General features: G+C 41.5%; 1 long non-coding RNA gene across 2 annotated transcripts in view; it reads right to left on the bottom strand.

The window, feature by feature from the left end:
- The window catches only part of LOC132432215 (uncharacterized), a 266,402-nt gene that overhangs the window by 144,446 nt on the left and 104,755 nt on the right, over nucleotides 1-17,201 (bottom strand). The gene's annotated exons all lie outside the window — the stretch shown is intronic.

Raw genomic sequence — 17,201 nt, 5'->3', positions numbered from 1 at the left:
GGAGTAAAAATATAAATAGAAGCCAAGAGCAGCAACACGGACAGACCTAGAGATTATCATACTAAGTGAAGTCAGAAAGACAAATATCATAAGGTATTACTTATATATGGAACCTAAAACAATGATACAAATTAACTTACTTAAAAAACAGAAACAGACTCACAGACATAGAAAACAAATTTATGGCTCCTGAAGGGGAAAGTGGGGAGGGATAAATTAGGAGTTTGGGATTAACAGATACACACCACTATATATAAAATCGATAAAGAACAAGAATTTACTGTATAATACAGGGAACTATATTCAATATCTTGTAATAACCTATAATGGAAAAGGATCTGAAGCTGTACGCCTGAAAGTAACACAATATTGCAAGTCAACTATAGTTTAAAAAAAGAAGAAGAGGAAGAAGGAGGAGAAGAAGGGAAAGAAGGGGAAGAAGGGGAGGAGGGGGAGGAAGAGGAGGAGGAGGAGGAAGAAGACGAAGAAGAAGAAGAAGGAGAAAGAGAAGGAGAAGGAAAAGGAGAAGAAGAAGAAGAAGGAGAAGGAGAAGGAAAAGGAGAAGAAGAAGAAGAAGAAGAAGAAGAAGAAGAAGAAGGAGAAGGAGAAGGAGAAGAAGTAGAAGGAGAAGGAGGAGAAGGAGAAAAAGCCAAGAGCCTCCTCTGCCTGATAGGCTAATGCAGTAATACTCAAGCTTGAGTGGGCATCAAAATCCCCTGCAAAAACACAGATCATGGGATAAATCCAGTCATCTCCGTCCTCAGTTTACCTCTGTCTACACTACCATTAATGTGCCTGGCACAATAACGTTTGCTAAACATTCATAACAAACAAGCTAACACTTAGGTTGGTGGGGCATTTCAGATGGGGCTGGCTGGGAGAACAACACTAGGAGACCCTCTGAGATCCTCTTCAGGCAACATTTCTGGACCAAGAATTCCTGACTTCTCTACCCACCCAACCCCCAGACCGTATTCCCATAGGACAGCAAGACATGGAAGACAGCCAAGAGGGTCCAGCCACACTCCAGTTACCCGAGCATTCAGCCTCCCTAACCCAGAAGCCCAAAAACCTTGTATTGAGCAGCCAATCTGCATCAACACTCCGAGTATTCAAGAGAACTGGTTTGGGTCAACAATTTGAGTGTCAAGAGTGATGGGCAGCTACACTCATAGAAAGTTTACAGCTCTTCTTGCTTCTGGGGTAAATAGGAACAGAGTAAAGACAGTATTTTCCCCTAAGAAATAGGTGCTTGATTTGCCATGACAAAAAAAAAAAAAAAAAAAAGTGACCCAATATTCACAGCATTTGAAGGCTGCCAGGAAACACTAGGCTCTACTCTTTGATATTCCACACACCAGCTCTGTGGCTTATCACCTCATCTGTAAAATGGGGTTAAAATATATTCCTCATGGTGTTGTTAAAACGTTCATTGAGGTAACACATGAGAAAACTCTCAGCAGAATGTTTGATAACTATGGGTCCTCAATACTGGTTTCCTCCTTTTTCTCTTGGAGTAAGAAAATCATTCGAATATAAGCACCATGATTTATTTTGCCGAATGCTGTGCCTCAATTTTTGTACTCATAGTAGAAGAGATTATTGTGCTGCAAATATTCACTCCCTTAACCCCCTAACTCTGGGTGGAGTGCACTACCTCACCCCACTGACGTTGGGCTTGGCCATGTGACTTGCCTCATGGTTGGTGGAGCACACTTCTCTGTCTTCTGGCTGCTATTACAAAATATCAAAGACTGGGAAGTTTATAAACCACAAAAATTTATTTCTCACTGTTCTGGAGGCTGGGAGTCCAAGATCAGAGTGCCAGCACCGTCAGGTTGTGGTGGAAGCCTGTTGCAGACTTCTCACTGTGTCGCCACATGGCAAAGGATCTCTCTGGAGCCTCTTTTAAAAGTGCACTAATCCCAGTCATAAGGGTGGAGCCCTCCTGACCTAATCACCTCCCAAAGGCCTTGCCTCCTAATATCATCATTTTAGGGGTTAGGTTTCAAAGCATGAATTTTGAGGGGACACAAACATTCAGACCATAGCATTATCCAACCCTTGGTTTGGATCTGACCATGTAACTTGCTTTGGTTAATGAGATGTTAGAAAAAGAGCTACATAAGGGGCTTGAAATATATTTATGGAGTTGGGTTTGTCCACTTATATTTGCCGTTCACTATGAGCACAAGCCACAGGCAGCCCACTGGTCCAAGGAACAGACTCAGATCCAACCTACAGCCAAGATGAGCTGAGCCCAGCAGAGATCATCAAAGCCACCCCAGCCAACCTGTAGACATGAGAGCAAGAATAAATCATTGTTCTTTTAAAACACTGAGTTTGGGAGTGGTTTATTATGCAGTAATAGCTAACTGATACACTACGTGAAAAATTAGTTTTATAACCTTAGATTAATCCTTGTGTTAGTGATGAAATGAAGATGAGTGAATATCAAAAGTAAAATCATGGGCTTCCCTGGTGGCGCAGTGGTTGAGAGTCCGCCTGCCGATGCAGGGGACACGAGTTCATGCCCCAGTCCGGGAAGATCCCACATGCCGCGGAGCGGCTGGGCCCGTGAGCCATGGCCGCTGAGCCTGCGCGCCCGGAGCCTGTGCTCCGCAACGGGAGAGGCCACAACAGTGAGAGGCCCTAGTACCGCGAAAAAAAAAAAAAAAAAAGTAAAATCACTTGCCAATATAAAAGATGTATAAGCAACTATTGAGCTACTTGCTTTGGACCTTCCATGATATATGAAACTTCTGTTACATTTTTTGGAAGGATCTCTCTCTCTCTCTCTCTCTCTCTCTCTCTCTCTGCGTGTGTGTGTGTGTGTGTGTGTGTGTGTGTGTGTGTGTGTTGATCTTTCACAAAGGGTCCTGTATTCATTGAAATTTTTAACAAAACTTTAAAGGACAGGAGGCATTTGGTGCGTTCCTTTAAAAATAACTTTCCAAATGACAGCCACTCTATTTTCTCCCAGGGGAAGTATTTCCCATACAAAATTTGCATTTTACAGAACAGTTGGTTGCGTGAGCCTTCTGTCTCTGCGATTGAGTTATAATTATGATAAAGTGCAGGTAAATGGAGTTGCATTTTAAAGAGCTTTCAAGGGACTGGAAAACTTTAATATCCACTTCAAATATTGGAAACCTCAAAGAAGTTATTCAGAAGGATCCAGTTGGGTAGAATCAAGTCCCCAAATATAGAAATATGTTTTATATCAAAGTTATCATGTTTGATAAAGATGAAAGATTAAAGGCAGTGCTTCTCAAACTTTAATGTGCAAATTCTGATTCAGCAGGCCTGGTGGGGCCCATGATGCTTCCAGATGATGCTGATGTGCTGGTCATACTTTGAATAGCATGGTTCGATAGAGTCCCTCAGAGCGTCCCCTGCAGAATTGAGGTCCAGGTACCCACAGCAGTAACCTGTTCATTAGTGCTTCTTTTGTGATTTTTCTCCCTTCATTCTCTCACATTCTCCCTCCCTCAGCATGTACTCTGGAGGTCACCTCCCAAATGAACTACTCAACACAGAATCTCCTTTGGGGAAACCCCAAACTAAGACATCCCCTGCACTGCATGTACATGTTTGATTATCTTTCTCCTGCATTGACCTGAAAGCTTCTTGAGGAAGTGGGCTCCATTCATCCCATGCAGAGCCTGGCACAGAGCAGGTGCTTGAAAGAAATTTGGTTCACCTAGGCTGGCCATGGTGGTCCTAGCTTTAGACTATGGTTACCATGCCCAAGCGACTCAACTGAAGATGGTGCCCAACAGGCACCCACATGCCCATCCTGGGGTTTGGGGTGAGCATCCTCCCAACACTAAAGTGTATAGGAGGGATCTCAACACCAAGATGGAGAAGCAAAAGGCTCTCCCAAACCTCTACTTCACCCTCCCCTCTTTTCTAAAGACAGTGGAGCAACCCCAGGTGGCAGTGAACGGTCCAGGCACCTGCTGCCCAGAATCCAAAAGCACAAGCCCCTGTATCCACAGATACTCACGACCTGCAGGCCCCAGTGAGACACCAGTAACTTTGGCTTAGTTTAGCGAGTCTCTTAAAACACTGTCTCTAAGCTGTCCAAGAACTAACACAGAGTTCTTGGGTGCCATCACTCCTTCCTGCCATCACTGATAAGGCAGGGAAGATGCTGAGATGCTCACTTTTTTCACTGACTTCTTTGAACAAAACCCACGTGTTCAGCCGAGAACCATTTTTTCTCTGTGTGGATCTCTCTCCTTCATCCTTTGCCCATGAAAAGCCAGAACTTGGGGTACTCAAAGGTCAGAAGAGCAGTTTCCAAAGTGGGGTACAGACTACACAAGAGGTACAGAAGATGGTCCACTGAGGTCATGTGAAAGAACAATTAGTCCTTTCACTTATACTTATTTTTTATCTGGAAGTAAGATTTACCAATATTAAATATATGGATAGATGAAAGTACATGTAAGTAATTTATAAATGAATATGCATATTTTGGGGGTGCATTGTCAAACAGTTTTTACTGGTGGGATGTGTGGCCCAAAAAGTTTAAAGACCACCTACTAGTTAGAAAACCTCGTAAACTTCTGATGACTCAAATTCCCCCTCCAGCTAGTCCCCACCGTCACCCCTATCAGGGACAATGCTAACTCTCAAGATCAAACCCAGTGCTTAAAGGGCAGCTGCGAGAAGGGCAGAGGTGAGGAGGTTATCCAGAGAGACCCAATCTATTGGTTGAGCCCTGAAATGAGTGTTGATCCATCCCTTTAGGGAAAAGCTTTCTGTCAGTGTTGCCTGTTTCCCTTGCTCTCCTCCCCAGCACAGGGAGGAAATGTCTACTTACTACCCAGCTATCCTAACTGAACTTCTGAGAGACATCAAGTTATTGTTGCCTGGAAACAACCCAGTGGGCAGCCTTGAGGAGTGGGGATTTCCAATAAAGTTTCCTTGTGGCTCTTTGAAGTGGATAAAGTTAAATCTCTGCTTGTAGAGCCAGGTGAGCCAGGCTGTGAGCCAGGTGGACCAGGTAACAGCCCCCTCCTCTATCCAGCCTTGCCTTCCTTTGTATCATAGGGCCCAGAGCGAGCCAGCCAGGCAGGCACAGCAGTTTACAGACCCAGCAACCTAAGAGCCTCTGGGAAGTCTACTTGAGCAGGAAAAGTGCACCAAACACCCCCCACACTCCTGTCAACTCGTAAGATCTTCCATGACTCCAGGAGAGTCTGTCCTCTGCTGTCATCATAGCAAATCTGGGGAGTATGCCTTTGGCACCTCCCAGACAGTGCCACCAAGTTCACGGAGTTCTCAGCTTTGTACTTGCTCAGCGAGAGACAGGACTGGGGGCCTGGGGGCCTCAGACTGTGAGAGCTGCCTTCTCTTCCATGTACTGTGTATATCAAACGACAAGGGGCAGTGCTGGCCCAGGGCCGGGATATGCCCCAACCATGAGGTGCTAGGTGTCAAGGTGACAGGATGAAAAGTCATGTAATTGCTGTCCTCATTCACTGAACAATGTGGTAATTACTTAATTGAAGATGAAAGGACTATTTGCCGGCAGTGGTGGTGGTGTTTCCCATTTCACTTCTGTCTTCAACATGCCCTTTCTTTCTTCCCAGTAATGACAATAATTTGCACTTTCAAGACTGTCATTTCTGATTTATTCTTCCCTGCTATTTCATTCATTTCATGACAAACCAATGGGAAGTCAGAAAAAGATTTTCATCTTTAAAAGGAAAAGGCTGGACAAGTATTCTTTGCCCTGATAAATGCAGACCATGTGTCATGAATGCTCTACCACCGAAAACAGACTCTATGAATCAGTGCTTCCACCCTGTTTGTAATTTGGGTCTTTGTAGAACCATCCTGGTGATGAATGAGTTGCTGTCCTCAGTCTGGCAGAAGAGAGGTTCTTCTTTGTCTTTAAATGACACTGTTATTGTCTTTTCTGTGCCCAGTAGCCATTCTTCCTAGTGACCCTGGTCTGTTGAAATTTTGACTGTCTGTGGTACAACAGCTCTGCTGATGCCACTTGGCCAGTTGTCAGCTTGGTGCCCATTGATCATTGAACTGTCTAATGACAAAGGAGTAAGTCACCCAGCCTTGACTTGAAGCAGTTAGGATTCTGTTCCCCTTGCCCCCACTCTGTCTTTGATTGCAGGGGAAAGAGGGCGTCCTGGCTAATGCTAAAAAGACAGATCTAAATGTGGTTGGAAAGTCTGTTCCAGGCATCGTCAGAGCTGGGCTGTAACGGTGGATAATTCTGGACCATAGCTCCTGGTAGGGCCCCATCTACCCTCTGTGGGTCACAAACCATTAAAACTAGGAACTTTCTCAACTCTGCATTTTCCCACATTATATTCAGTCCTCTGGAATGCTTCCCTCTCTGACTTTGAAAACTCCTACCCATCCTTTAAGAAGGCTCAGTTCAAAAGTCATGTCCTCTCTGATGGTTCCTGATCCCTCCCCAGCCCAGGAGAATCCTAGTGTAGCCCAGATGGTTGGAGGTAAGAGTAGGATCCATGCCACAAAAAATCTAGGTTCAAATCTACACTGCTTCAAACTGCTAATTCTATTTCCCTTAAAGCCCAAAGACTTTCCCAAAAGCCTGTGAATTTGTACTTATGGAGATCAACGGTTTTGTGTCCTTATTGCAGCCTCTGTTTTGTATTGCATCAATCCAGAAGGGAAGTTTAACCCTTTCACCATTTGCACTTAAAACAACAGCAACAACTAAGAGATCAACCAGCCCTGTAGTAGACCTCACTGAAGGGTTGATGGGCAGCAGGAATTGGCAGAGGCTGGGAGTGGGGGAGAAGTCGGGGAGCAGGGGCATATAGCATATCACCTAGTAGCTGAAAATCTAATTTAGACCTTCCTGTTCCTCAAAAGTCTTTTTTCCAAACAATAGTGGGCTCCCCCCGCAGCACCAGTCTCCTCCTGTGCCCCGACTCCTCGTCTTTGACCTACAGAATGGCGTGGCCAACTCCTAGGGCCTCTCTGATGCCCTGACCCCACTGAAAACTCAGGGCATAAGCGTCCCACTTTCTGCCCCAATCACTTACCCAGAGACAGTTCTCTACCTGCTCAGAGCACTGGGACTCACTGTTAAGATATCATTCCCCACCTAGTTACATGATCCACTCCTTCATTTGTATATAGAGCATTTTGTGTGTTTCCCTATCTTCATCCCATTCATACAGATATATGTCATTTATGTGCATGTCTGGATTGATATGGTGCATTTTGTCTAATCCATGATTCGTGGTGAGACACTGAAAAGTTCAGAAGGGAAGTGACCTGAGCAGATTTGTGAGTTTATTTTTTTTAATAGCTCTGAATTTTTAGTGTAAGGAACATATTGTATCAGGGCAAAGAGACTGTAGATAGACAAATTAGGAGACTTCCTATAGAGTCCAGGAAGAAATCAAGACAGCTTAGATTAGGACAGTGAGGAAGGAGAATTTTGTTGGATCCAGAAGACATTTTGGAGGCAAAAATGGGATTTGGGAATTGGTTGGATATGGATAGTGAAAAAGATTGAAGTGCGAAGGATGCACGCAGACCTCTGGCTGGTTCTATTCATTGAGCTGGGGGCTGGGGAAGGAAGACTCCTTTTTGGATATGTTTGATTTGAGATGTTGGTCAAGTGGAGAGGTCTGGGAGGTGGGTGTCCACAACTGTAGAGATCAGGCTGAAGTTAAAGATCAGAAAGCTGTTAGGACCTGGATGGAGCTAGAAGCTGTGCCTACGGATGGGATCACTGATGGAGCTTATAAAATAGGATAAGGACCGAGGGCCCTGGCCCTGTAGAACTGGACTGGCAGAGGGAAGAGCAGTCAGAAAGGTAGAAGGAAAATCAGGAGAGAATGATGTCTCAGGAAACAAGGAAGTTTAAAAAGGAAGTGAATGAGTGGCTACTGAGCAGTCAAGTAGTATAAAGACTGGAAGACATCAGGGCTCTGATTTCATGACCGGATTGCACTAACCAATATAGAAATGGAAGCACAACGTTGAGCAGAATCTCGATAAAAGGATCAAGTTGGGTCACATTGAGTTTACGGTGCTTCTGAGACATCCTGATGGAGATAACCACGTGAAGAAGATTATAAACACACATTCACTCACTGAATTCACTGAATTCAGCAACATGTCTTAGTGTCTAGGCTTTGCCAGGCCGGTACCCAGCACGAGATAGGCTGGGTGGGTTGGAGGGGCGGGGGTCAAAGATCTGTGTTGAGCATCTCAAATCCACGAGTCTGGCTTGTTCTCTGTTCTTTCCTGTTCCTTCACGGCTCCTTCATGGTGCCTTTTGCTCCGTTATTTTGACTGAATGACACATTTGGGATTTGGAAAATGTGTTCCTGCTGCAAAAGAACTTGGATTCCCTATGATCTTGAGCATCTGTATTACACCCTGAGGCTCTGAACTGTGTGGGTGGAAAGGATACTTAGAGTTCCCTGGGGTGCTTTTTAAGAATACACATGCCGGGACTTCCCTGGTGGCGCAGTGGTTAAGAAGCCGCCTGCCAATGCAGGGGACACGGGTTCGAGCCCTGGTCCAGGAAGATCTCACATGCCGCAGAGCAACTAAGCCCATGTGCCACAACTACTGAAGCCCGCGCTCCTAGAGCCCATGCTCCACAACAAGAGAAGCCACCGTAATGAGAAGCCCGCGCACCACAACGAAGAGTAGCCCCTGCTTGCTGCAACTAGAGAAAGCCTGCATGCAGCAACAAAGACCCAATGCAGCCAAAAACAAATAAATTTATTTAAAAAAAAAGAAAGAATACACATGCCATATATCTGGAGAAAACTCTAATTCGAAAAGATACACACACCCCAATGTTCACAGCAGCGCTATTCACCATAGCTAAGACATGGAAGCAACGTAAATGTCCATCGACAGATGAATGAGTAAAGAAAATGTGGTACGTATATACAATGAAACATTACTCAGCCATTAAAAAAGAATGAAATAATGCCAGTTGTGGCAACATGGATGGACCTAGACATTATCACACTAAGTGAAGTAAGTCAGACAGAGAAAGAAATATCATATGATATCACTTACATGTGGAATCTAAAAAAAAAATGATACAAATGAGCTTACTCACAAAACAGAAAGAGACTCACAGACATAGAAAACAAAATTAGGGGATTTCTCTGGTGGTGCAGTGGTTAAGAATCTGCCTGCCAATGAAGGGGACACGGGTTTGAGCCCTGGTCCGGGAAGATCCCACGTGCCGCAGAGCAACGAAGCCCGTGCACCACAACTACTGAAGCCCACATGCCTAGAGCCCACGAGCCACAACTACTGTAGGCTTCACACCCTAGAGCCCGTGCTCCACAACAAGAGAAGCCACCGCAATGAGAAGCCCGTACACCACAATGGAGAGTTAGCCCCTGCTCACCACAACTAGAGAAAGCCAGCGCAGCAACAAAGACCCGACGCAGCCAAAAAATTAATTAATTATTTTTTTAATTAATTAATTAATTATTTTAAAACAAAATTATGGTTACCAAAGGGGAAAGGGGGGAGGTATAAATTAGGAGTATGGGATTAATAGATACACCCTTGTATATATAAAATAGATAACCCACAAGGACCTACTGTATAGCACAGGGAACTATACTCAATATCTTGTAATCATATATAAGGGGAAAAATCTGAAAAAGAATATATATATGTGTGTGTGTATATATATATATATATATATGTATAACTGAATCACTTTGCTGTACACCTGAAACTAACACAACATTGTAAATCAACTATACCTCAATTAAAAAAAATTTTTAAGGAATACACATGCCAGCCCCCATCCCCCTTACAAAATCCTAACATTTCACACAATTCTACTCCCTAATCACCTCCCCACCCTTGCCCAAGACACTAGTGATGCTGAAAGTAGGTATTCCTGAGTTGGAAGGTGACTCAGAGACCAAGCAGAAAGAGTGGAGAGGAGCGAAGAAAGGAGTGGCAAGGTCCCCAGGTTTCCTGCCAAGGCTGCTGGGTCAGTGGCAGCTCCATTAGCGGAAACAGTGAGAACAGATTTGCGCATTAGAAGTACTTTCTCTTGCTCTGAAGTTTGCTCAAACTTTCGCTTGAACTGATTTTGCAATCTCCACATTTTGTAATTAGCTACTGTGAAACACATCTAAAATGATCATTCTGAGTAACTAAGAGAGGTCCTTCATGGACTGCTTGTACCATTTCCTCCACTATTTGTAACTTAGCATTCTGGCTGTACAGCCTGGTGACTGAGTTTATGGCTAATAATTTCTAATATTTTCACAACATCCTAGCTCATGCATGAAGACAAATCTCATCCCATCTGTTTTTTCTGCTAATGGGTCAGTGATGTCCCCACAGCTAAATTATAGCAATTATATAGAAAATAACATGTTTACTTTGAAAAGCCAGATTTGGTTTTCGTGGCTGGGTAGTTTTGACAGATGCACAACTGTTTCTAAGAGGGTGAAGGTCTTTACTCTTTTACATCTGTAAGAAAAAACCACATGGAATCCCTTTCTGCAGTTACCGTAAAAAATGCTATTGAGGATATTGTCCATTATATTGCCTGGGGTCCTTTATTTTGGAATTATACTCCAAGAAGCAATGACATTGCCCTCCAAACTCACTGCTATTACTGACAGCTCTGCAAATTTTCATGTTTCTGTGGAAAAGTATTATTATTAAAGATGGCTAATATTCAAAGGGGATTGAGGTGAGCTGAACTCAAGAGTAGATTTTCTTTTATTTAATCTGTTTTCTCACTCTCTCTCTATGTCCTACCCATTTCTCAAAGCTGAATGGCTTTATTTACATAATTCTCCATGTTTGTTTCCCTTCCTCAAAGATGCTTTTGATGCAGAATAACTTCCTCTCCATGTTTATTTTTCTTTAGCACAAGGGGAATTCTAATGCATTTCCTTTTTGCCAGTAGCTCATGATAACCAGTGTAACCCAAGTGGAAGAGATCTGAGACCCTACCTGGTGTCATGGATATTTGGAAATAGCTGTCTCCTCTACTTCAGCGCTATCCCCCTCATCCTGACACCATGATGCCACTGAATGCAGATGTGGGGTTGCCTGTCCACTGGGCTCAACTGTCCTCTGCTGGTGACCACCACTCATAACCCAGCCTTTGGGAGGCACACTTCCTTCCCTTTGCTTCCAACACACCACCTCCTGATTTTTCCTCTTATCTTAACAAACACATAGGCACAGTTTGAGCAGAGAAGGAGTCACTATTTCCAACTCCTTTGGAAATAGTGTGACCAATGATATGGAAGAAAACCAACACAGGGTGATGTCATAGAAGCCAAGAGAAGAAAGGAGTAGTTCACTTCATCAAATGCTGCAGAGAGGACCAAGTCAGATGGAAACAGTGAGATGGCATTGGGTTGGCAATATGGAAGTCAAGCACACTTGGGCACAGATGGTCTCAGCATAACAGTGGATGTGGAAGCCTGTTTGGAGGGGTTAAGGAGAGATGAGTCATGAGCAAGTGGAGAGAGTGATAATAGACAACTCTTTGGAAGAGTAGAGAAATGGGTCCTGGCAAGAAAAGAATATAAGTCAAAGGGATTTTTGTTTTTGTCCTTTTAAGATGGAAGATTCCAGAGAATATTTGCATCCTGGTGGAACTAATTCTCTCTATATAGAGATATTATAAATGCAAGAGGGAGAGGGGGATACTTCCAGGAGAAACATCTCTGAAAGGGCAAAAGAGGAAAGCAGGGATACTTATCCATGGTAACAAGCTGGCAAGGCAGAGAGCAGAGGTACAAACACAGTGAGATTTGGAGATTTGGTGACTGGATGATGTTTGTTTCCATCTGATTGCTTCTATATTCTTAGTAAAATATGAACAAGGTCATCAGCTGAGAAGGAACACAGGGGATGGAATTTGGGTTTGAGAAGAGAGAAGATGTATGAAATCATCATTGTACAGAGTGAGAAGAAGAAAAACATCCTAGGAAGTGCAGTAAGAAGTGTGGCGCTGACTGCCCATTTGGGATTTGTGGTCCAGAATTTTAAATGAGGCCAAGGTAAATAGAAATATTGCCTGGAAAGCACTTAGCCCTGACCTGGTACATAGTGCACACCCAATAAATGCAAGCTATTACTATTTTGACACATGAATATTTCTTCTTTTCTTTGCTTAGATGAGATACAATCCTGTCAAAAGAAAGAAGGAAGGAAGGGAGGGAGGAAAGAAGGAACTGAATCTTCGGTTACATTGTTTTACCAGTATTGCAAACCCATTAAATAAAGAAAATGTTTCCAATAAAGAAAGGTGATTAAACTCAAAAGTCTTGAAAATGTAGACCCAACGGCCCAAGAAACTGACAAAACATGAAGAGCATAAGGCTGTTACCACAGCTTTGTCCAGCCCTGTGACATAAGGACATCATCGTTCTGGGATTACACACCATAGTAGGCAGACTATGATATGGGCATATTGAATGTAAAAAAAAAAATAACTGGTGTCTCAGTTAAAAGAGTAATAGAATCAATTAAGTAGCTCTCATATTAAAGTGAGCTAAGAAAAGAATTCAGGCAAGCTATTATTACAACGAAAATATCGCCATAAATTTGAGACTTGGGAACGTCACTGGTCTATCCTTGAAATAAGAAGCAACAACCTCCTACATCATCCCACTTCCAGAAAATGTATGAGGTCCTATAACATGCAGCCTTAACTCCCACACTGTGGTCCTCGACCTGCCCTTATTGGGTGGGGAGAGGAGGCAGTGTCCTTGGAGAATAGAGCCAGCTGATCAATTAAAATCTGTTTGTTTTTTTTGCATCTTATTGAGATGACCATACAGCTTGTGTCCTTAAATTTGTCAGTGTATTGGGGAAGGGAGGGATCAGTCTCTTCACAATGTGGTAGTGCACCATTTCTGTACTTCCAAGTTAAAGCTCAATGAAATGATGCTGTGTGGCTTTCCAAATGTATGTTCTCAGTACCCCTTTACAAAGAGCTTTTCTGAAACTAGGTGACTTACAACTATGATGTCCACTTTTCTTTCCCATGCTGTCAAGGGGTCTCATCTCCTCTGAGAGATACAAGGTCTCCGTCACCTCTGCTCGAGTATCACCAAGTCTCCATTCCCCTTCTCGGTGTCCCAAGGTCCCTCCAACGCTACTAATTAAAATGCAACTCCTGGGAGTAGTCTTGGTTGTGTTCGAGTTGTAAAAGTCTGTCATTGTGATTTGTTAAAGACTTGGGGTGTGGAGGATTCCTCAGTCCCTGGCTGGTGAACATTTCTCTGTGCTACTACAAAATGGCAAAACTTTGTATTTCAACCTTTGTATATTAAATTCTGAAGCATTTACAGCAATTTTAATAATATACTTGCTTTTGAAAGGTTATCCTGGCATGTCTGGGTTAATAATATTCTTTTGGATACAGTACTGACTTGATTTGCTAATATTTTATTTAATATGTTGACAATGAATAAGAGAAACTGTTTACTTTTTACTTTTTTGTATCCTCTTTTTATTACCATTTTATTGAGATATAATTCACATAACATACAATTTATCCATCACCATAATTAATTTTAGAACATTCTCATAACTCAAAAAAGAAACTACAGAACAAATGTATAGGTACCAAGGGGTAAAGGGGTGGGGTGGGAGGAATTGGGACACTGGGATTGACATATTGATACTATGTATAAAATAGACAACTGATGGGAACATACTGTGTAGCACAGGGAACTCTACCTAATGCACTGTGGTAACCTAAATGGGTGGGAAGTCCAAAAGGAAGGGGATATCTGTATGTGTATGGCTGGTTCATTTTGTTGTGCAGTGGAGGCTAACACAACATTGTAAAGCAACCATACTCCAATAAAAATTAATTTAAAAAAAAAGAAACTACATATTCAATAGCAGCCACTACCCATTTCCCCTCAAACACACCCCCAGCCCTAGGCAACAACTAACCTACTTTCTGTCTCTATAGCTTGGCCAATTCTAGACAATTCACCTAAGAGGGATCATACAGTATGTGGTCTTTTGTGACAGGCTTCTTTCATTTAGCATAATGTTTTCAAAATTCATCCATGTTGTAGCATGTATCATTCCTTTCATGGCTGAATATATTCCACTGTATGGATATACCAAATGTTGTTTATTAATTCATCAGTTTATGGACATTTGGGTGTCCTGGGTGTTTGAAAATTGGTATGCTTTGCATTGGGTACAAAGTTTTACATATATCTATTGCACCAAACATATTAATTATATTATTAAAAATACCTATATCTTTAATTTTTGTTTACCTTACATGTCTGTTTCTGAAACAAACATGTTACTGTATTCCATTATGACTGCAAACTTTTCAATTTCTCCATATTTTTCTTTTCCTTTTCTGCCTTATATACGTTTTGCCAAGTTGTAAGGAATATAAAAGTTTGTGATTCACATTCTTGGTCCAATATAACTTTGATCCAAATGAACTATCCTTCTTTGTCCTACTTAATGTAATTTTTCTTGAATTCGTTTTTCCTAATAATATTGTTATATCAACCCTACTTTTCAACTAGCAGTTGCTTACAATAACTTTTTCAATCTTTGTCATTTGACCTTAAATGTGTCATAAATAGCTGCTATATAAAGTTTTGTGACCATTTTTCATCAAAACTAAAGAGGTTACCTTTTAATAGAAAAATATAACATTCACACCTGTGATTACTGACAATTATGTACTTTTTACATCTTTATTATGACTTAATGTTTTAAATTTACTCTGATTTCTTGTTGCTCTTTTATACCTTTTCCTGTCTTTTGTTGGATTGAAAAATGCAAGAAATTTCTGTTCTTCTAGAAATCACCCATAAAATATTTCACCCTCCTTACATACCAATATGATTTGGACATAACCATCATTTTTGCTGATTTCTTTATGCACCTATATTCTTTTATCCCATGTCTTTCTCTTCCTTGGGTTTTTAATTTTTCTGGAGTATATCATCAGTATTGTCCATGGAAGTAAACTTTCTGGGTTTTTAAACATTTTGAAAATGCCTTTATTTTGCCTAAATACAGGATTTCAGGTTCAAAATCTCACGATTTTAAAGATATTTCATAATCTTTAATAATCCAGTGTTGCTAGTATTTAAGCATGCAGTTTCCTCCATCAACTGATTTCTGGGTGTTTTGTTTTTCCTTTAGGAGGAAAGAAATGTCTGACCCATTGATGGTACATCCTTGTTGTTTAGTGCTGGATTTAGTCTTCCCCAAAATATATCTTTTCTGACATTATTAGGGATCTTTTGATAGTGAAGATACCAAGTTAGCCATCTTGAGCCAATTACTGTTCCCTTCTCTTTAATGATAGTGTAACCCTTGATTATTAAGTTTAATGATCTATCATTCAAGTTCCCACTGCAGGTTAAGTAGGTTTCTAGAAACATGATTTTACTTTTGGCTTTTGCAAATACTCATAATAATGAGTTTTGCTCTAACACAGTTCTGCTATTTTCAGTGATAAATAAAAGAATTAAGTCCTTCTTAACCTATAACGTTTTCAAGCATTTCATTTATATCACGCATTGCTAATATAACAATCAAGTGTTCACGATAGTAAGTTGAGATTTTTAAGTGACTTTTTCTGACCTAGACACTAGATCTAGGTCCTCCTAGATGAGGAGTCCCACATCTCTCAAGAACCGGCCTGCATTAGGATCCTTGTTGAGTCACCAGGAGCAGCTGGTGGGAGGCGTGACCTCAGCGGTGTTGAATTCAGAGTGCAGCAGCTGAGGCAGATAGTTAGTTATGCTCACTGAAGCAGGAAACCTGAGCAGCACATCATCACAAGGCCGCCGCAACCAGCAACCTCTGGATGGATGAGGACCCAAGGTCCTCACCTGTTAGCATGTCTTCATGACTGGCTGATATAAGAAACAACTGCATAAAACCCACCATTGTCCTTCACGGTAAGCAAACTGCTGGGGACACTGTTCACTACATCACAGCATCCCCTTTATGATAGCCCAAGAAAAACACCTCCTGTGGCTCTGGGTCAGGCAAAGTCATTCCTCCTGCACAACTAGTATGTTTTCATCCTGTAGACACATGGACTTCCTAGCTGATTTTCTCGTTGTCTTACCGTTAGGAAGTTAAAAGCCGGATCTGGGGTCTATCTCTAGCTTTGGGGGCTTTTATTTCTCAAATATTCTAACTTTTTTTTTTTAATCTTCCCTGATTCCTTTAGTCAATACTACTGTTCTCTGCAAGTGATCTAAACTCCCTTTGGAAATAAGGCATGAAATAGTCACCTTAAACTAGGCTGGTACCATTTAGAACTAAAAATACTAGATTTTAAGTGCTTTAATTTGTTCCTTTTATAACTTTACATATAGGTCAAATCTTTTCACTCTAAACCAGTGCTGTCAATAGAAATAGTATGTGAGCCATATGTAACACTGAATTTTCTAGGAGCCACATTTTAAGAAGTAAAAAGAAGCAGGTGAAATTGAGAAAATTTAAGTCTTCCAAAGGTCAGTGTGTACTTTATAGTGAGAGCACATCACAGTTTGGACCAGCTACACTACAAGTGTTCAATGGTCAGGTCTAAACACAAAAGCTATGAATGATGACCAGGGTCAGAAGAGCTTTCCAGATTATAATTACAACGTATCCGACCTGTATTCATAGTTGGCTTTGATTGAAGATTTCTGAGCTCCTGGGGGTTTCTGATGCAAACACTAGGTCTTAGAAAGTATAAGCTCTCCTGACAAGGGTAATGACCATGGCAACCCAAAGACTTCTGGATCTTTTTTAACTTGTCTATGTTCATTTGTTATTTTTTTTCTTGACTGGACCACCCTTGGCTCGTTCTAAGAAATAACATAATATAAAATGGTTTGGGGCGTCTAGTAACAAAGGAGGAAAACAGAAATAGAGATGCATTTTGCTGATTCTGAACTTCATCCAGAGCAGTATTAAAAATTACTTTAAAGCATGCTGATAAAGGTACAAGACCAGAAAACCACTGTAGGTGTAATCAACTAATGAACAACAAAAAATGTTTGATTCTCCTTGTTTTAGAACCAGCTCTAAAACTTTACACTTTAGTTTGGATAATAAAAGTGCTATTCATTTAAATCAGGACTAAAAGACCAAAAATGCAGTTAAATTCCTGAGAGTTGAAAATTTGATTTTTTTAGGGAAATTATTTAACCCATGAAAGC

Source organism: Delphinus delphis, chromosome 10, assembly GCF_949987515.2.
Source record: "Delphinus delphis chromosome 10, mDelDel1.2, whole genome shotgun sequence".
Classification (NCBI taxonomy): domain Eukaryota; kingdom Metazoa; phylum Chordata; class Mammalia; order Artiodactyla; family Delphinidae; genus Delphinus; species Delphinus delphis.
Note: the sequence above shows the minus strand (reverse complement) of the source record. Positions and strands in the feature narration are given on the sequence as shown.